General features: G+C 53.7%; 1 pseudogene across 1 annotated transcript in view; it reads left to right on the top strand.

Moving 5' to 3' along the window:
• Positions 1-2,175: 2,175 nt before the first annotated feature.
• LOC148050527 (chondroitin sulfate synthase 3 pseudogene) overlaps positions 2,176-20,720 on the top strand; it is a 47,832-nt pseudogene continuing 29,287 nt past the window's right edge. The window contains exons 1-3 of the transcript XR_015701056.1: positions 2,176-2,214; positions 3,297-3,778; positions 5,607-5,890. The product of XR_015701056.1 is annotated as a chondroitin sulfate synthase 3 pseudogene (transcript). The remainder of the gene's footprint in view (positions 2,215-3,296; positions 3,779-5,606; positions 5,891-20,720) is intronic.

Below are 20,720 nucleotides of genomic sequence, written 5' to 3'. Positions count from 1 at the left end.
ACACTATTGGATCTAGAGTGGCTTCCTGAGGTGCGTTCGAGCAGCTCAGCATGCCTCTGACTCGACTGTGCAGAGGAGAACATCGTGGCAGGTAGAGCAAAGCCATGTGAGGAGCAGCGCTTGTTCTGACCTAGTGTAACACAGCCCCAGTTTTGGATGAGTGCTAGTAGGTAGTGGCTGACACAAAGCTGATGCTTTGTGCTTGATGCCCTGTGAAGAGGTTGGAGTAACTGAAGAGTCCGTCAGTGTAGGAAAGTGTTGCTACTTGCCTTCCGTTCACTCTACCTAGCCTTTCATGATGTCTGAAATGGGAGAAACTGAGACCCATCGGCCCTCTTTTGTGGACCATCGGTTATTTTGTAGTCACCTGCATCTTTGAATAAAATCGGGTAGTGTTACCTGAGTATGTCCTGTTAATTGCCTGTTCCTTTCACTTGTCGTGGGATGATCCATGAATCTGCACATGATCTATTGCTTGGCTTTGAACGTTCAAAACGTGACAGCTTTGACAGGTTGATAAATGTAAAATTACTTGTATGGAAGTACGACAGGCAAAGCTTGCTGGCAGTGTAAAACCAAAGTGCTGCCGGTCTCGACATCTCAAAGCTATCTGACTACAGTCTGCTTTGTCGTTTCTCTTTGCATTCAGTCCTAGTGAGTTGCCCTTGAGATAATGCTTTAAGGGTTAGGGGAAAATAAGTCTTGGTTATGACAGTAGAGTCTTCTCCAATGGCTGGAACCACCCCTTCCAAAACCAGGATCTTCCAACACGTCCACGTTTATTTTCTTTCCTTCCAGAGTTCTGTCTGTGTCCAACCTGGAACTCTAAAAGGATAAACTTTCTGAGAGAGGTTATAAGAGGAGCATTATTCAGAAGAGTTCAACCAAATGAAAAGACCTTCTCCCGTTTCCTTGCACGTGAGGTAAATTTAAAGGTAGTTGGCAAGGTCAGAGCTTTACTTTTGTGCTGCTTTGAAGAGAGACTCTCAGCAACCTTAAAAAGAGGCAGTGCTGAAGGAGAAAATGGTTGCCATTACCACTGTTCTGTGGAGGACTGTACAATGACTTTTCCAGCTGGCTGATGTGACGTGCGTTGCAGTGTTAAAACAAGTGGGAAGAGAGAGCCAGCCACAAGGTGGCGGGGAGCAGGGAGGGAAGGAGTGGGAGAGAGCAGTTTAAAGTGGAAGCCTCCTCTGGAACGCTGAGGCGCTCCGAAGACTGGAAATCCCTCATGCCATGGTGAAGGCGCTCCGAAGGACAGCCTTCCGCCTTAGCTTGTTGCCTGTTAGTAGCTCGGTGAAGAGAGACCCGGGCTGTGCCACCCTGTTGCTGGCAGAAGATCTCGGGTGGTGGTTCTGTGCCCGGACACGTTCCTCGGGCTGATTTTCGGGGGGGCAGCGGAGTGAATACGCACGTGGGCCTGGTCCCTAGTGCCTCGCTGCTTGGCATTATGCATGCTCCAGCCTGGGTGCGCATAGAGAGGAAATCAATGCTGGGCTGCTTTGGAAAGGGCGCTCGGCCCTGGGCAAGCTAGAGGGTATGCTTCCTGAGCCTGACGCTCGCGCATCTCAAACCCACAAAGAGCACGCAGCCTGCTCCCTGCATGCGGTGGAGGCAGAAGGGAAAACGCAGCAGTACTTCAGTAAGCGACCTCTGCCTAGGTAAAGACTATGCAGAGCAGGCTTTTCTCTTCTGCCAGGTGGGCAAAGGAACTTCTCTCTTTTGGGAAAAATCCTTTCTCTCGCCACTATTCTGTGACTTTTGCTAGCATCACCCAAGACCAGCTTCCCCACTCCTCCTCTCGCCTTGCCACCCGCACCTGACAATCGATGAAGTCCCGTCAAGTGACAGACAGCCCCATAGACTTGGCTGCAAAAATGGGCGGTTTTGCTGACAGCCGATGACACGTACGGATGCTACTGGGTCTTCAGTAAGGCAGATGTATTTGAGTGAAGCGACAAATGCACGCCAGGAACAATTCCTGGCTTTTGCCGGAGACGAGCATCTTGCACAATGAGATCAGGGACGCGCCTCATTAGACACGGGGGCTAGGAGGGAGACCTCACACTTCAGAACTAAGGCTGCCTCTCCAGGCAGAGCGGCCTGGACGTTTCATTCCTGCTGTCCGTCGTCCAGGGCTGCGGCGGCCAGTGCAGTCACCCTGAGGCCGGGAGGATGAGGAGGCTCTGCCCCAGCATCTCGGAGCTCGTGGCAGTAAGAACAAGAGCACGCGCAGGCTGTGGGAATCCACGCCACGGGAAAAGAGGTGGCCGGGGGGCTGCAGTTCTTGGCTGCAAAGGCGTTGGCCGGGCGGGGCCGGGGAGCGGAGGGCAGAGCAGGGGCGGAGGAGGCGGCTTCCCTCCTCCTGGCACTGCACCCCTGACCTGCCTCGCCGTGGCCAGCCTTGGGACGAGAGACGAGGGCAGGACGGGGCTAGCCGGCGTCCCGTGGCCGCCCTCGGGCCATGTGAAGCCGCGGCCGCGGAGGAGCCCCCGGCCTCTCCCGACGCGGCGGCGGGAGCGGGGCGCACCGGGGCCAAGCGCCGCGGCCGGGGGCACCCTCGCCCCACCGCCCCGCGGGCGCCCGGCCCCGGCCCCGGCCCCGGCGGGCGGAGGGGGCGCCGGAGGGCGGCGGGGCCGCGGCGCGGGGGAGCCGCGGGCGGCCCCCAAAACCACCGTGTCCTTCCGGAGCGGCGGCGGCGGCCGCCACTTCCCCGGCGCGGCTCGGGCTCGGGCACGGGCGGCGGCGCCCTCCGGGGTGAGGCGCTCGGAAGCCGCGGAGGAAGCCGGCTGAGCGGCGAGCGCCGAGCGGGGGCCGCCGCCGCCACCGTCGCCGCCGCCGTGTGGAGGAGGCTGAGCGGTGGGAGGGGCGGGGAGGGAGCAGCCGCCGCGGCGACAAGGTGCCAGCGGAGCGGAGCGGAGCGAAGGGGCCGCCGGTAGCGCTCCGCCGTCCTCGCCGCCGCCCTCCCGCCCGCAGAAGTTGGAGTCGGGAGCAGCGCGGGCGGCCGGGCCGCCGCGGCGGGGCAGGGAGCCGCGCCGGGAGTCGCCGCGCCGGGAGTCGCCGCGGGCGGGGCCGCCGCGGGCCGGGGGTCGCCTCCAGCGGCAGCGCGGTCGCGGAGAGCCTGGCTGAGCGTGGCGCTGGGGCTGGGGCTGGGCTTCCCCGCCGCCCCCTGGCTCCTCGCCCCCAAAGCGGCCGAGCTGAGCGAGAAGAAGCGGCGCGGCGCCAGGCTCTGCTCCTCCTAGGGGCGCTCGGCGGGGCCGCGGGCGGCCGGGGGCGCGGCGGCGCCGGGCGGGCAGCAGGCGCCGGCGGAGGCAGCGGCAGCGGCGGTGCTGGGCGGCCCGAGTTTGAGGAGCAGCCGCTGGGAGCTGCCTCCGGCGGCGGCGGAGGAGGGCACGGTCTCCGGCCCCGCCGGCGGCGGGGAAGGGGAGCCGGAGGAGGAGGAGGAAGGCGGCGAGAAGCGGAGCGGCCGGCCCGGCGGCAGCCGCAACGGGAGCGGGGAGTGGGGGGGCGCGCCGGGCTGCGCCAAGCCCCGCAACTTCCTCTCCGTGGGGGTGAGGACGGCGCAGAAGTCCCTGGGCAGCCGGGCGGTGGCGGCGCAGCGGCCGTGGGCGCCCTCGGGGCCGGGCCGCGTGGAGCTCTTCTCCAGCCAGGGCTCCGCCGCGCCCCCCGGGCTGCCCCCGCTGCCCGGCGTCGCCCTGCCCGGCGTGGACGCCTCCTCCCCGCCGCAGAAGAAGTCCTTCCTGATGATCAAGTACATGCACGCCCGCTACCTGGACAAGTACGAGTGGTTCATGCGGGCGGACGACGACGTCTCCATTCAAGGGGAGCGGGGCGCGCCCCTCCGCCGGCGGGAGGGAGGGAGGGAGGGCGGGCGGGCGGGGAGCGGCGGCCCGGGGTCCCGCGGGGGGCGGGAGAGGCGGTTGCCGCTTCGAGCCCCCGGGCGCGGGGCGCCGTGGCGGCGCTGAGGTGGCGGTGGCAGCCCCGAGGTGCCCCCGCGGGGCCGGGCCGCCCCTGGGGAGGCCGGGCCGCGTCGGGGGGCTGAGGCGGCGGCTTGGAGGGCGGCGGGCGCGGTGAGCGGGCCCTGCGTGGGCGTGGGGTGCCGGGGCTGCGGCCCCCGCGCTTGGCGGCGGCGCGGCCGTCCGGGCGAGGCTCTGCCCCGGGCCGGCGGAGAGGGCCCGGCCCGGCGCGGCCCGGCGGGCGGCGGGGCTGGGCGTGGGCAGGGGAGCGGCGGGGCGGCGGCGGCCCCGCGGCCGGCCGCGCAGCCGAGGGGCGGCCGTGCCGCCTCGTCCCGCCGCCCCCGCGCAGGCGGCGGGCGGCAGCGGCAGCGGCGGGGAGCGCTGCCGGCTGCGTCCTGCTCCGGCCGGGCGGCCCCCGCCGCGGCTGCGGCTCAGCCCGAGGGCTTGGGCTCGGCGCTCGTGGGCAGCGGCGTTTTGGGCGCTGGCAGAAGCTCTCCGCTGGCTCGCTGACGCTTCGGCGGAGCAAACGCAGCCGCCGAAGGCTGCTTGTAAAGCTGCCGTTCTCCTCTGCAGCGTCTCTGGAAAGCGCTGGCCCCGTTTCCCTGCGAGCTCTGGAGCCCCGCGAGGCAAGGATGTTCTGCAGCCCGCGTGCTGTTGCGCTGCGCGCGTTGCTGCCGTTCCTCGCGCGGCGTCGTGCTCCTGGGGAAGAGCGAGCAGCTGGAGTTGGAAGCGCAGGCCCGGGCGGGGAGCGTGGTTGCTGGCGCTGTGGCGAGCGCTGCTGGAAGTTCACTGGAGGGGACGGTGTGCTTCCCTGGCTGTCACTGGGTTTTGTTGGAGTCGCCTCCCGGGCTGCTGCTCGTCAGCTGTCGTTCGTCTGCGACATGCTGGCACGCGTGCGGGTGCGTGCGTACGTCTAGACGGTGGGTGGCAGACGTCGGAGTTGTCGGTGGTTTCTCTGGGCTCATTTTGGAGTTGCAATGAAGCTGTCTTTAAGGGGTTCCAAGGTTGCGAGTTAGACCTGCCCAGAAGCCTTTAATTTCAAGTGGATATGACATGGCAGTTTCTTCAAAGAAGCGGGGCGGGGGGTTGAAGGAAAAGGGGGTAGGCATTGCGGCCCTGGAAATGCTCTGGAAGGGGCCGGAGTTTTCCCTTGTTGCCACAATTCCTCTGTAATCAAAGCTCTTGATCTGGGTTAGTTTCAGTTTGCTCTGGTCTCTTCCAAACTTCATCCTCTTGAAAGAGTACGGGGCGTTTTTCCTCCCCTCCCCTCCCCTCCCCTTCCCTCCCCTCCCCAGCCTGGAACTAGGTTGGCAAAGCGTCCTGCTTCCGAGCGAGTTTTAAACGGGCAAAGGAGGGCTTTCCCTCAGTATTGGTTGAGCAGAAGAAGGTTCACTGGTAGAATTAAGTTCTGGTCGTATTGTGGCTTTTGGCTGAATGCAAAGGTCATTGTAATGTTGATGAATAATGAAACGCAGAGGAGTCTGTGCAAGGTCGACTCGTGCAAGGGTATTTTCAGTTCGGTATAGGGGACTGCATTGGCAGTGATTTCCCGTGAGAGTCTCAGGTGCCCGTGAGGTTTTTAAGCACGCTTGCGGTACGGGCAGAGAGATGGCTGGCAGAGAAATGACAGTAATCTTTTCTCTTTTTCAGGTGAAAAACGGGAGGAGTTTCTTCGCTCACTGAAGAGCAGTAAAGCCCTGTATTTGGGAGAGACGGGTCTGGGTACTGTTGAAGAACTTGGAAAACTGGGGCTGGAGCCTGGAGAGAATTTCTGCCTGGGAGGGCCGGGAATGATCTCCAGCCGGGAGGTTCTGCGGCGGATGGTGCCACATATAGGTGAATGCCTTGGAGAAATGTACGCCACTGATGAGGACGTGGGGGTGGGCAGGCGTGTCCGAAGGTTTGGAGGAACTCAGTGTGTTTGGTGGTATGAGGTAAGTGAGGGTGTAAATTGCTGTTTGTGCTGTTTGTTTACAGAGTTGTACATCTTGCAACCTAAGTGGCTGTATCCGCAATCTCTCTCCGCCACAATTGTGTTTTAATGCGTGCATCCGAACGTAAACCGCAGAGTGTAAGGAAAAAAGAGAGGGAAGCATCCACGGCAGGTTGCTGCAAGCATCTTTATTTCTGCTCGCGTCTTTCCGTTTGGAGTGGTGCCAATTCCTGCAGCCGTGTTGTCAGTATTGCTGTGCTCTAAGTTGCTAAAGCGTTACCGTGAGGGTTTCTACATCCAGTCCTTGAGAGGGTGCTGCTGTATTTGAGGTATGCTGTTCAGGTTGGGTCTTTTTAAGAGCTTGTTTTGGGGTAAGCATGCGGCATATCTGTTTGTTCTGCATTGCAGGTTCTTAAAATATGTTGTGGTGTTGGAAGAAGAATTGCCTGTATTTTCTTATTGACTCGGCTGTGTTTGAATGGAGTTCATTCCTGGCAAAAGCAAAACCAGGGAAACAGGGGCTGTTTTTTTTTATTTCTTGTACAGCAATGCGATTTGTTACCCCGCCTCTGCCTACGATACCCTTTTAACAGTGTTTCTCGACGTGTAAGAGAGTGTTAAAATGCATGAAGGACGCACACAGCGTGACCCATCTCCCTACGCTGAAGTCGTCGTAGGAGCAAATGACTTCACTCCATTTTCTGGAGTAACAAAGCTGCGTTGCAGTAGCCAGAAAGTTTGTTTGCAGTGCCGTAACTGAAGTTCAGGCCTATTTCTCTGGAAATAGCGTGGTTAGTGGCAAGACTGTCTTTGTAGATCAAAACAGACTAAGCGTGCGCCTGCCCGAAAGGGCAAAGGGCGATGGCTAATACGAGGAATGTGATTTTAGTTATGTTGACCGGTTCTTTACTATTGATACGTGCTTGCCCTTGTGGCAGTCCCTCGTTAAGCAGGAAAAAAATCATGTAAATGGGCCACTGAAAGAGGGTATGCACTATTAATGACAAAAAGACAGGGAAGGGAATTAATTTGGTGGGTAAGCCTTTCTCTGAATGGCCGTGGGGCAAGGTGGCCATTTTAAGAATGGGTTTGGTAGGCTACAGTGCCTGTGAACAGGTGAACGAAAGTAAATGTTGAATAGTTGATACTAACGAGGTGGCAATCTTATCCTTTCCTTCCCAATGGAGAGGTGCTTTTGGAGACTGTTCCAGTAAATGTTGTAAATGCCGATGGAAAAGAATCCACCCGCTGCACTGGTAGAGCAGGGAAGGCCTTTCTTGCGCAGCTGGGTATCAGTGTCGGAGTAGCGGTCCTTAATGAGACTTGCAAGCAGCGCGCTAGGTTGGCAGCTTAATCTTTTGCTCGGAGGTGTTTGGGCTGTGTGTGTACCAGGTCGTTTTCCAATCCGTAGGGGCATGTGATGGCTGCTGATCTGGATCAGACAGCAGAATTGCGGTTCTGCCTTGCCAGTTGTGCCTTGGAAGGGGTTTTGGTTCTGTGTTTGTGGTTTGTCTTCTTGGGAAGAAAACTGCCAATAGATGACATTATCACTGTGGTTCTAATTCATTTGGCTGTTGAACGTCAGGGAATTTGGGCTCCAGGCACTGAGCGCAAGTGGGCTCGAGCAGACGCCTAGGTTTACTTTCTTCCGTTTTGGAGACTGAGTTCTATGACTGCCCCGAAGGTCAGCTTTGCATGGTAGGATTGGGGCCGGGAAACGGCAACTTTTTGGAGAACAGGTGTGTTTTGATGGGATCTGGAATAGAGTGAGAGCAGTCTTGCCTGCCAGGTGCTCTTGAAGGCCCTCGGTCTATATGATAAAGAATGGGAAAAGAAGAAACGGTGTTAGGATTGCAATAGCAGCTGCTCATTTCTGAGCAGTATTTCCGTCTGTTAGAAGAATCTTTGACTCTGTTGCTGGTACAGGTGATGCTCCGGAAGAGGCAGGTGATTGAGACAGAGCTGCCTAGGATTCCATGGCAGCGTTAAATCCGTGTGGAAGGGAAGGAGCGAAATGGGGCGTCCGGAGAGAGAGAAGTTGCCTTCGTGCTTTGGCGCGGTTTGTGTTGTGTAGCTGGTTGTTTCAAACAGACTGGTACTGCACCTGAAGAGAGTGGCGTGTTGCGGGTTGGTAAAGGAGTCGTTGAGAAGGGTGACTTTTTTCCTCGGGCGCTGAAACTCTTGCTGTGTGCTTTTTCATTCCTGCCTTAGGTGAGCACCGCTGTTTGTGTGCTAGAAGGGGAATCAGACAGACATGCGCCAAACGGAGATTGGGGCCAGTGCTTTCTGCGTAGCCAGCTGCACTTGTGTCCTGAAGTCCTCTTGTCGTATGTACGTATTAAGCCGAGTCCTGTTGAGCTGCAAGATTTTTATGGACTTGGCGGCTTTTGGGAAGATGCGTGATTTGTGTTTAGGATGTGTTGCTGAAGACTAAGAGAAGCTGGAAACAGTTCCATTACCATTCATAGAAGCAGCAAAGCTCTAGAAGAGTTGAATCACTGTTGCATCTTTGTTTTTCATGAGTTTTCTTTTCTAAGAGCTGGAACGGAAAGTCTCTTTTTGGTGAGGATGAAAGCAATCCAAGTGTTCAAGAGAAGACCTGAAAGGCTTGATCTTTGCTGGGTGGCTCAGGTGGCGTGGGTAAGGCTGGCTGCCTGTCAGGGCTTATTCTGCTGCCGTTCAGAGTTAGCTAGTAAGCTGGGCTAGCTTATATGCGTGATATGCTTGCTGGCAAGGAGAGGGTTACAATGTGGATTCTGGGTTTTTTTTTGGCAATTCTTTTTTTGTCAGAATGACTAAGAAAAGAGGTGTAGAAGCCTGTAATGAGCCACTCTGATTCTTGGGGCTTTCTAGAGGTTACTTCTCGTTGTGCCAGATGTGGAGCCAGGGCTAGAGGCTGGGTCTCCCAGGTACCAAATGACTTACGGCTGAGGGGATGAGTCTCCCTCTGTCTCTGCTGATGGAGCTCCTCCACTTTAAATAAAGAATTAGTCATGGGATTGCTGAGAGAGTGAATGTAATAGCAGGGTTTTTAGGGCCCGTGGGCGGAATGGAGGAGACAAACCCCTGCCCTCAGGCTGCAATGTGGCAGTTGCTCTAAGCGGACATAAATAGGGGCTTTCAGTGAAGGGTGGTTGCTCCTTTTGCTTGCTGTCCTGTTGTGCAGGACCTGTGCAGCCCTGGGGTGAGCTGGAGCAGGGGCGGGATCCCCTTGCAACCTGAACCTGACCCCAAGTTGTTTTCTTCAGCTGAGTGGGTCCCCAGGGCAAAGCTTTGCTGAGCAGGAGCATCAGAAGGTCAGGTTCAGCCAGGAATGAAGGGGCAGGAGAGTGTCAAACTGCCCTTCTTGGCAGCAGCTTGCGTTTGAATTGGCTGGAAGCCCCAGTTGGACTGCAGCCTAAAGCTCGTCCGATTCCTTGCAACGTGGGGAAGCGTCTGCTAGAAGCCGCTGTGTTTTGGATGGCTCATGTTCCTTCTACAGAAGATGCCTGCTTGTTCTGATGTATTTGCCAACTCTGTCTTCCTTGATCCTCCAGTTTTGATGATGCTGTAGGGATTAAGGTGTACTAAACCTGGCCAATTTGTCTGAAATGTCTCTGTAAAAAGCCTTCGTTAGGTGTTAGCGACTTCTGCTTCCCCAAGTCAGTAAGAGTAGAGATTAAAAAGGGCCTTTTGCTTTGGTGCTTTCAGAATCCCTATTTCAAGCTAGCACTCTCTCTTCCACTGCCTTTGAAGCCTTGAAATGTCTTTCTTTAAATGAATGAAGAGATGAGCTTGATTTGAGTGACTCGTCCTTGTTTTATTCTTTGGAAAGCGAACTATAGTTAAAAACCTGAGACGCTGTGGTGTTCCTTGCTTTGCTAGTTAGGGGAGACTTGGCTACAGAGGGCCATTTGGACAAAAAGGCTGGCTGCTAGATTGCGTCCCGTCCCCCCTCTTTTTTTTGAGCGATGTTTGTGGTTTCAGAAGACCATTTTGTAATTTGTCACCTGAGTTTGTAACAGATCCAGTAGTGTAGTTCCAGAACAGGACAAAATCAAATGCAAGGCGTGAATTAAGGGGCTATACCAATTCAAGCAGAAATCAAACCTTGTCAGGGTGTAAATACTGACTATCGGAGAATGCTTTCTTCAGCAAATGAAAAATGACAAATGCAGCATGAAAGGATGTAAAGACCATTCGTCAGTGTATTTGGGACATCCATTCTCATGTGAAGTTTGTAAAGCTTTTCTTTTTTCCCTTTCTGTGGGAGAGAAAACCGTAGAAAATACCCTCAAGTTAGAAGGGACCCGTCAGGATCATCAAGTCCGACGCCCGCTACGCTCCTTTGAATCTGAAAAACGACCTCCATACAAAAAACTACATTTGTACAAAAGACCGCATATACTTTCTATCTTTTGGTAATGCATACGTTGATATTGAGGGAAAATATTGTACGTTGTATGGACAAGCAGTCCACATGAATGATTTGTATCTGTTTTCCCATTGTTTTTTTCCTCTTACAAAGTTCTATGACAAGCATAGAGTAGCATCTCATTACTACGACGTTTTGGGTTTTTTTCGTAATACAGCTCTCTAATATCGTATTTGTTACTGATTCCCAGTAGTTAGAGTAAAGAATACAGTAAATGTCCTGGCAAAATGCCTCTTTGGATCAAACTGTATGCTCCAAAGGGTTCCCTTTGCAGTGCACTGGTACTGGGACTGCCTCCGGAGGTGCTGGAACCTTTGTAAGCCGTCTTCTGGCTTCCTCGAAAAATACTTTCTCTTTTCCTTTTTAATGCCAGTTTTCCTTCCTGATGTATTTGAATTTTTCATTTGAGGCTTTGTCTCTCTCTTTGGTGACGATATTGGTGGATCACAACTCAGCTTTGAGTGGAACGCTGCACCAAAGAAGCATTAGAGGTGGATTTGCCTTTGATGATGATAAGATGGTATTTTGCTCATTTGGGTGCTGGAATGATCAGGCTTCAACCAGCGGTACGCGCCCCCCCCCCCTTAATCTGGTGGGTTTGGGCGGCTTCATCAGGTAGTTAACGTAAATGCAGGCATCGATTTAAAAAAGCATAGAGCGAGCTATCAGTGACCCTAGAATAGAACCGCGTGGAAGAGTGGGTAATTAAGATTGTAGCAGGGGTCTCTGAGGGTATACGGAGAGGAACGGGATGATCCCAGAGGCCTCAGAAGGGTTTGCATAAATGGGGAATTAGTGACACAGGATTGTGTATGTGCTCTCTTAACTATTTGTTATTAATAGCTATCTGATTACAGCAACGCTAAAGGTAGTTATCAAACTTTGTTACTTCATCGTGATGCCCAGCTGGGTAGAAAAGCGAGTTATATTTCCGTGGCGTTGTAGTATAGCGTTTCTGTGTGTACAGGACAGCAACTAAAGTGCAACTGCTGAAATGCCTATGGTATTGCAGTAAGCGTGGTGCTAAAATGGGGCCATTGCTCTTGCCCTGCGAGGCTCTGTCTGACGCTCATGTGAGCCGCCTGCCCCTGTTGTGCTGTGCAGACTCCCTGCTCTTTCTCTGGCTTTGTAAATAGCCTCCTGTCATTCCTTTGCTGTTTTACGTGGGGAATTTTGGGAGGCTGCCCAGGGGTGCTGCCTGCCTTGGGTTCACGTACCCTGGGGCCTCCCTGTCTTCTTGCCCGTCCTTGATCCTGCAAGATCAGGTTGTCTGGGAGTTGAGGAAGTTCACGGTGAGAAAAGAGAGTCGTCCCTGGTACTGGCATGTTATTGAGGGTCTAAAGCGTTTCTCCCTGTAGCTGGGCAGGACTGCAGGAGTTGGAGATACCTTTTTGGGGGGCCTTTATTGTGAAGGGTTCAGGTGGTATTGCCAGAGCTAGCGTGGAGGTGTGTGCCAGCACACACAAGCCCGCAGGCAAGGCTGGGGTCCGCTGTGGGATGGCGTCCTTGCTGTGGAGCCGAGAGCTAAGGGGGCTGTTTGTCAGCCTGGCTGAGCGTTAGGTTTTCCTAGGTTTCTGGCTTGTTTGTTTGCAGATGGGGCGTCATGTCTTTCCTGCTGTGCCCCAGGAGGAGATACTGCTCGTGCCTCTTTGGAGTTTGACAGCTGTGTAATTCTGACTCCTGGTACGGAGTTACCGAGGTGCTGGAGGCCTCTGGGGGTGTGTTTTCATGTCCATGGTGTGAAGACAGCATGGATCCACCTTCCGCCCAATGTGCTTTCTTCTAAGATGCCAGCAGCTATTTATGTGCAGGACTCTGTGGGCTAGCTAACAGCTTTCCAGTCTGTTTTGAATGTTTGTACATTCTTAAAGGAAATATTTCAAAGGTTTTCCGCTGTAAGAATAAGCTCGTGTTTGAATTAGCAAAGCATCCCACAGCCAAGCAGAAGACAAACATAAGGAGAAGTTCTTAAATGATTAAAAATGTGGTTTTAGTTCTGCATATGGATATCGTGAACCATCTCTCAGCCTGTATGGAAATTTAAAGCTAGACAGGTTCAACTTTTGTCTCATGTTTGCTCTCATTTTATTGGCAATGTTTTCTCCAGACTTTTGTGCGATTGGCATATTGGAGGTGGTATTTCCACGCAAGTCTAGTGCGGAAGGCTAGCTGTTCAAGTGTGTTTAAGGCTAGTGTTCGACATGAGGCGACGCAGTGGTGGCGGAACTATTGTAAGAGTCACCTCGTTTAAACCCATCGCATCATCACTCTTGATGGTGCCTGTCACATTATACAAGGAAGAAGCTTGAGTTTTGAAAAGGGACTTGCAGATGAAGAACTTGTCTGCTTTAGGGTCAACAGTGGATTCAGTGCTTGAAGTGCATCCATGAAACAAAGCGTGGTGAAACCCTGACGTTCTCACTTTTTGCCCTGAAATAGTTTTCTGTACTTTACCTTAAAATCAAGTAAACCAAACCACATGGGAAGCCTTGGTTTCTATAGATATTGCGGCAGATGACCAGGTGACTGAAATAGGACAGAGTTGCTCCAAGTGTCTATAGTCTTCTCAAAGACACTGATAGCCCACAGGTTGTTTCCTCCCGCTGGCTCCCAAGCCCCAGAGGTGATGGGTTTTGTTCCTTTTTCTGGACTGTTCTTTGTACCTCCTCTTGTCCCGACTGAGGAAATGTCCCAGAGAGAACGTTTTTTCTGACTTTCACTTTCCAACTTGCCGTCTTTTGGTGAGATCAAAAGCGGGGCTTCTGCTGCAATAGGAAGTGCTCAGAAAGAGAGAAGGTCGCAGTTGTAAACAGGGAGAGTTACAGAAATTATTTGAAGGAAGGGCTAATTCCGTGTACTTCTATTTCCCTTGGTATTTCATGAGATGTCAAACGCAGGCTATATTTCTTTTTTTAGGAGAATAAGCTTTCAAGGTGCTCTTCCAGTGCTGTATGTTTCTTGGGAGCTTTCTGCAAGTAGACAAATAGGTATGAAGTGCAGCTGGATCATTTTAGGTCTTCCGACTTGCTTTCTTCTGTGGTTGTCATGGCCAAGGTGGTTTCCACCTATTTTCCGTTCTTACGTGAGAAGGTATGTATGAAGTCATTGGATGTGCCGCTGTAACATAGGCTCTCACATACGCTTTTATTTAATGATTTGCTTTCATCATGTAACATGAACTATTCAAAGAATACATATATTGATTTGAAGTGGAGCAAGAACAGCTACGCTCTGAGGAGTTTATTCCATCTGAGGAGTGCCGGCCAATGATTTCAGCTGGAGATGAGTGCACGGGTTGGTTACTCTTCCGTGCGTGTTTGGAACTGGGCAGCAAGCAAATGTGTAGTTCCACCCCAGCTGCAATCTGTTTGGCTTGCTGGGTATCAGCCTAAGGGAAGATTTTTGGCCTGCTTTTAGGAATTCTTGTAAAGCATGCATATACTTTAGGAAACAAAGAACATCTGAAAGTAAAGGTATACTTTTAGGAAGTTGTGGAGGAGGAGAAGCAGCCTGGTAACTGACGACAGGCTTCTTGAATGCTGTTTTATGTATGACGTAGTCTTGAAATGAACCTAGGGAAGGGAAGGTTACCTTTCCGTTTAGTTTTTATTTAGCGCTTTCGAGACACGTTTTCCACAGTCACTTTCCCCATTGGCTGAAGTTTTACCTTTCGTAAACCAACCTTTGTGAGCATTTAAAAATGAAAAAAAGAAGAGGCTGACGTAAGTCTCTTCTGGAATGTGCTGGTCTAATCAGGCCGTTGGAATATTGAAGAATAACACCTGAGGTACTGACGGGACAGATTGTTTGGTTTTGTGGTTTTTTTTTAATTTTCAGTTTGTGATAAATGATTTAGAAACTTGGAATTATTCCTTTTAATAGCTTTCCAAGAGGATTGTCATTTGGTGCCTTGTTTTTTTTTTTTTTTGTGCGCTTGACACTTGGAAAGATTTTATATTTTGAAGATTGCTTTAAAGTTCGTTTGAGTCCTTCAACGTTTTTGCTTTTTGTTTCTTTATTATTTTTTTGACACCCATTCAAGGGCAAAAACAATAGCAAGGACAATCTGTGTCTTGTATGTTTTCTGCCGGTGGTGAAATAGTTGCAGGCAATGCTAACCCCGACTGCAAAAGCTGCTTTTCCATTCTGAGTTTGGAAAGAAAAGGCATTTTCAACAAAAAATGTTTCCGTAATGCGAGGAATTTGTCCCTTTTGCAAATTTCGTTTTGTCGCGATTTTGGTTTTCTTGATTTGTTTAGTTTTTAATTGCTCACGCCTCATTGAAATGGCCTGGGTGGCTGAGGTGTTTGCTAATGAGAATGCCGTTGCAATGAGCACCCACTCAGAACGATGTCACCGCCACTCTAGCAATAATCTTTACTTTTTATACTCCGTATCTTAGGCGCAAATCATGACCTGTTTTGAAAGTCAGCCTGAAAAGTTTTCCCTGGAGGAGTTCTTTTTCCTTTCCTGTAGTTTTTTGTGGTTTTGAGTAGTCTTTTACTTAAGCACCAGGTTTAGACGTGCAAAATGGAAAAGGTACAAAAGAAGGGAGACGACTGAATGTGCCAAGGTGTGCGCAGCAGGAAGGAGTTGTCCGGTTGTGTTGGGGTGAGCAGGTGTTGCACACTACTCGGACAGCTCAAATCCTCAGGGATGACTGCAGAACATTGCCCACAGGAGGCAGATAGCAAGGCAAAGATGCAAAGGGAAAGAAGGTAATCAAGAGGAGTTAATGTTCTGGAGGCAAGCAGTGCTTGACCAGCCTTACCGCCTCTGTGGCGAAATGACAGGTTTTGCGGGTGAGGGGAGAGGGGTGGACTGAGTTTCCTTTGACTTGAGAAGACTCTGATGCTCGCGTGCTATTCCCATTTGTAAGCTGAAGGAGTATAAGCTGGATGAACAGAGCGCTAGGTAGGCTGAAAACTGGCCTGAGGGCTGGACCTAATGGGAGTAAGTGTGATGGTTCAAGGTCCAGTTAGTGTCTGGTGAAAAGGGGTGTACCCTCAGGGTGCAGTTCTGGGTGCAGTATAGTTCAGTGTCTCTCTCAAGAGGCTGGTGGCCGAGATGGCAAGGAAGACTGTACCGTGGGCAGGTCTGCAGGGAACATGAAACTGGGGGAGTGAGAGAGGCGGAAGAGGTGAGGTGCGGTACGGAGGGCCCTTGAGACGCCTGAGGAGTGGGCCTTTGGAAACGTCGTGAGTCAAACAAGGCATATTGCAGAGCTCTGCAGATGGGGTGAAGTAGCCCCATGCTCTGTGCAGCCTGGGAGGGGCGTGGCTGAGGAGCAGCTGCGCTGCCAAGGACTTGAGGTTTCCCGTGGGCGCCAGGTTGGGCGAAAAAAGGAGTATGCTCCCATTGCAACTAGAGCAAGCCCCATGTTGGCCTGCATTAGGAGGAGCACGGTCAGTAGCCTGCAGGAAGACTCGGTCCCCTCTGTTCCCTGCTGGAAGGCTTATGCTCAGTTCTGAGGGAAATGTAACAGTGGCCTTTTAAAAAGAGTAGAAGGGCAGTTAGAAAGAGGCTGGAGCTGAGCTCTAGGCAGTGTAAGAAGGGGAGAGGTGTCGGAAGCTGTGGCTTGGGAGGGTCACGTTGCACCTTGGGAACTTTTCCCTGAGGAGGGCAGGGCAGTAGTGGGCCAGGTTTCGGCGGGGGTTGTGCAGTCTCCGCGGAGGAAGGTTTGGCAGCTGCGCTTCAAGCCAGCGGCTGGCGTGGGTGATCCCCTAGGCCCCTGCAAATCACCGTGTCTGTGAAGAGAGGGTGCTCTGAAGAATGGGGAAGAAACAGGGCACGTCGGATGATGGTGAGATCTGGGCAAAGCTCACGTGGGGTCCAAGGCGGTAAGGCAGCACACTCGTAAGGTAGCTCTGAAGCAGACGGTCGCGGTCTTCGAGCCAGTTCTGCTTGTGTGGTATCTAAAGCAGTCAGCCCCTGAAGAAAAGAGTGAGTGCGAGATGCATTGAAAATTGCAGGCTTGTGTTTATGTGTGCTGCTTCTCCCATAAAAGAGTAACAACTTTGTTAGACTTTGTTAGACTGCTCTGGTTAGTCAAGGGATCGAGGCCTGCTGGAGGCTCTGCAGGTCTGGTTGGTCTACAGAGGCAAAATGCTGAAAACGGAAAAAAAATGTGTTACGGTTATCAGCTTGTATCCTGAGTCTAAAGATATGGCTGTAGGGAGTAAATGAGTCTGGTAAGAAGTGGTTTTGTCTGTGTCTGAGCGTAGGCTTGCTGCATGTGCCTGAGGTAGATGAGTGGGGAGAACAACAACCTAGTAAGAAAAAATGGGAGGAGGCTTGGATTGTAATGCTGTTTGAATGGCAATACTCTGGGTTAAGCAACATGCCGAAAAAATGGGGGAAAAGATGTACTTTTTTTTCTTAATAGAAAATAGTAAGTGAATGGAAAAGGTCGATGCCTTGGGTTGCAAACGCAGCCTTGGATTTACTATTTAACCAGCCAAAAGTGGGAACTGAGTATTGTAGGTCAGGGATGTTTGTGTTCATAGTCTCTGCATACGGGCTCTTTTTCTTCCTTGACCAAGGAAAGACATGTGCTCTGCTTGGTTACTTGCCGGCCTACTAATGTGGCCTTCTCTGTTTTATTTACTGTGACCAGACTTCTAGGGAAGGCAAATGAAGTCTTTTATATTGGTCCAGCTCGAAAGGCTGCCTGGAGACTGAGCAGGCATCTCTCCTGCTGGCCCACCGCCGCAGATCTCCCAGGCAAAGCAGAAGCAGTGCACGCAGTAGGCCATGTAGGTTGCCTTCTTGATGTCTCCCAGGTAGATGCAGGTGGGAAAAGGGCAGCCGCAGCCCTGGGGCAGGGCAGAGAGATGCAGGAGCGGGCTGGGATGTGCCCCTATCTCTGCGTCCCCTTGGAGGTGGGCTGCAGGGAGGGAAGGAGGGAGGGACGGAGAGCTGGAGGAGATGCCCCGATCTCTTCCACAGCTGCCCAGGGCTCAAGGCGGGATGGGCGAGATGGGCCTGAGAGGGGCACACTCTGGCAAGCTGTCGGGGGCCCTGGGGGAAGAGCCTCCACGCTCTAACACACCAAGTTAGCACACGCTACCTGCAGCAGGTGGTCAGGGAAGGTGGAGGAACTTGCCAGCTACAATGAAATCATGGTGCCCTCCGAGAAATTCTCCCCTTTGCCTTTCCCTCACTGATGAAACAGTGTTGGAAAGCATTCCCCGCGGTGAGTTGCGCTTTGCTTATGAAACGCACGCACCCTGGAAAGCATCAAGGTGTTTATTGGAGGTGGAAGAGGCAGATGCTGAGGGGCTGCAGCTACCCCGTGCCATTGCGTGGGTCCGGAGGAGCAGGAGGGCCAGCCGGGCGCTCGCCTGCACTTGGCAGTCTTTGCGCGCGAGATGGCCTCGGCGGGGTTGGCTGCCGAGAAGCGCTGCGTGCGGGAGCCTGCTGGGAGGTGGCGTTGGAGGGCCCCGGAGCTGCACCCCGCCTCTGTGCGCGGTGGGTCCCCACAGGCTCCATTCTGCCAGCTGAGGGCTGGTCGTTGGTGGGCCGCCTGCGCAGGTTGTAGCGCTGCTGCGGGGACCGGCTGCGGGCCCTCTCCATGGCCATCCTCCTGCGCAGGCGGGCGGGCAAGCCAACCACATACTCCTCGTAGTCATCGTCCCCTCTCACCGAGTGCAGCAGCTGCTCCAGCGGCTGCCTGCAGACCGGGCAGGCATCACTCCTGCTGGCCCACCGTCGGATGCAGGCAAAGCAGAAGCAGTGCATGCAGTAGGCCACATAGGCTGCCTTTTTGATGTCTCCCAGGCAGATGGGGCACTGGGAGTCTGCTGCTGCCTCCGCCGGCCCTGCCCGGGGTGGCTGGCTCATGCCACCGTCCCTTGCAGCAGAGCTTCTCTCCCCCATGGCTTCCTCCGCGCACGACGCTCTAGCCTGCCAAGAGAGACGTGCAAAGTGCTGGAGCTTGTCTGGCGGGAGGGGCGGCACTCGGCCTTGCTCTCAGCCCACGCCAGGATGCATGGTAGCAGAACCGGTGGAGACGTGGCATCAGAAAGCTGGCCTCCTCCCAGCTGCCCAGGCAGGTGGAACAGCGCTCTTCCAGCTCCCTGGCCATGCTGTCCCCGTGCTGCGCTGGGCTGGGGGGAGCTGGGGATGTCAAGCTGCTCCCTCTCACCAGCGCTGCAGCAGCGGGTGTCACGCCAGACAAGGAAGAGAGGCCACAGTCGTTGGCTGGCCTGGGGAGGGGTGGAAGAAATGCCCAGGTCCCTCAGGAAGGAAGCCCTCCCATCTCCCCGGGGTGATGTTTCCCCACCCAACTCACCTCTGCTGTTGCGAACGCGACTGCTGGCTGCCCCGGTTGCCTGAACCTGGCAGGGCCGGAGAAAATCGTCCGACGGCTCTGGGGTTGGGCAGCGAGAGCTGCAACGAACAACTCCTCGAGCACGACACCAGTGCCAAAGGCCTCGCTCAACACTCCACACCTCGCCAACTGGCTCAGCTGGAGTGTGGCCACGAGCCAGCTGGCTGAGACTCGGCGCCCGAATATAAAGCGTGAGGGGTGCCGGGTCACAATCCATGACTCGGGCATGTCACAGGCCATCGCTAGGTGACATCACAGTCCGTCGCTGGGGGACGTCTCAGTCCATGCCTTGATGACAATGGAACCCATCGCTTAGGGACATCACAGCGGGCCCTCCTCGCCCATGGCGCCCGCCCCAGCAGTGCTGCGGCCCCAGCACACGCGTCTGCCCCTGCAGCATCACTTTCCGCCCCAGCTCCTGTCTTGTGGTCAGCATCTGTGTTAAACGCCAGCCACCGAGGCTGCAGACCAGGCAGGCATCTGTCCTCCTGGCCCTCCGCCGGATGCAGGGAAAGGAGAAGCAGTGCATGCAATAGGCCACGTAGGCTGCCTTTTTGATGTCCCCCAGGGAGATGGGGCACTGGGAGTCTGCTGCTGCCTGCGCTGGACCTGCCTGTGGCGGCTGGCTTGTGCTGCCGTCCCTTGCAGCAGCGTTCCTCTCCTCCATGGCTTCCTTGGTGCCCGATGCCATGTCCTGCCAAGAGAGACGTGCAAAGTGCTGGAGCTTGTCTTGTGCTAGGAGCGGGAAAGCCAAGGACGCCCCAGAAGTCTGTGGGAGAGGGGAGGTGAGGTTTTCCTGAGGGCTTCCCTTGGAGGTCAGAAAGCAGCAGCCGCAGCCCTGGGGCAGGGCAGAGAGATGCAGGGCTGGGCTGGGATGTGCCTGTGTCTCTGTGCCCCCTTGGAGGTTGGCTGCAGGGAGGGAGAGAGGGATGGAGAGCTGGAGGGAAGCCCCGATCTCTTCCACACCTGCCCAGTGCTCAAGCTGGGATGGGCGAGATGTTCCTGAGAGGGGCACACTCTGGGAAGCTGTCGGGGTTCCCTGTGGGAAGAGTCCCCATGCTCTAACACACCAAGTTAGCACAGGGCACCTGCAGCAGGTGGTCAGGGAAGGTGGAGGAACTTGCCAGCTACAATGAAATCATGGTGCCCTCCGAGAAATTCTCCCCTTTGCCTTTCCCTCACTGATGAACCAGTGTTGGAAAGCATTCCCCGCGGTGAGTTGTGCTTTGCTCATGAAACGCACGCACCCTGGAAAGCACCAAGGTGTTTATTGGAGGTGGAAGAGGCAGATGCTGAGGGGCCGCAGCTACACTGTGCAATGGCCTGGGTCAAGAGCTAGTAGTAATGTGTTGTCGTGCTGCTAACATAATGTTACTAACGAAGGCAACGGAAGCCTAGTTTCTTTGACGTTTGCAGTAACTGATGATGTCTTATGCTCTGCTCTACCTGGTGAGTGTTCTCTCTCGCCTGATGTTTCTTCTGGGTGTTCAATAATAAAAAAATGATGGGGAACTTGCAACGTTCAGTTTCCGTTATCTCCTGATAAAAGTAGGCTTGTGCAGTCTTCAGAAAACAATCCAAGCATTTTTGTGGCACTTCAGGGGTGCTCCATTTGGGAACCTGAATGTCCAAAGGCTGAGGCAGCCATTTAGGGATTCGGCAGTGCGCTCTTCCCATCATTTTGAAATGAAGGCCGCAAGAAAACAGACTGTGAAATCTGAAGGAGGAAATAACTGTAAAAGAAGCGGTTTTAGCAGGAAAATTAAATAAACTGAATACCTGCTTCTTATGACCAGGTATTTAGCCATCATCTTTTTTTTGTCAATCCTGTGCTGCCTTTTACCACAAATCGATGATCTTGCATTGGGGTTCCCAAGGGCTTCTATTGTAAGGTAAAGAAGATACTCTTTTTCATGAATCTCCCGATCTTCAGCAGATACTGTAACATTGGTTTTAAATTCTCCCTTAGAGTTTGTGGACAACAATACGATTTGGAATGGTGTTTGATTTAGAAGAGTACTTTGGCATCGAAAGGTATGCCTAATGTTAGCTACATGGTTGTACCTGCAGACGCCTAAACACTAC

This window comes from Nipponia nippon, unplaced genomic scaffold, assembly GCF_047370975.1.
Source record: "Nipponia nippon isolate SJK-2023a ecotype South Korea unplaced genomic scaffold, ASM4737097v1 scaffold_8, whole genome shotgun sequence".
Lineage (NCBI taxonomy): Eukaryota > Metazoa > Chordata > Aves > Pelecaniformes > Threskiornithidae > Nipponia > Nipponia nippon.
This window is presented reverse-complemented; position numbering and strand designations above follow the sequence as displayed.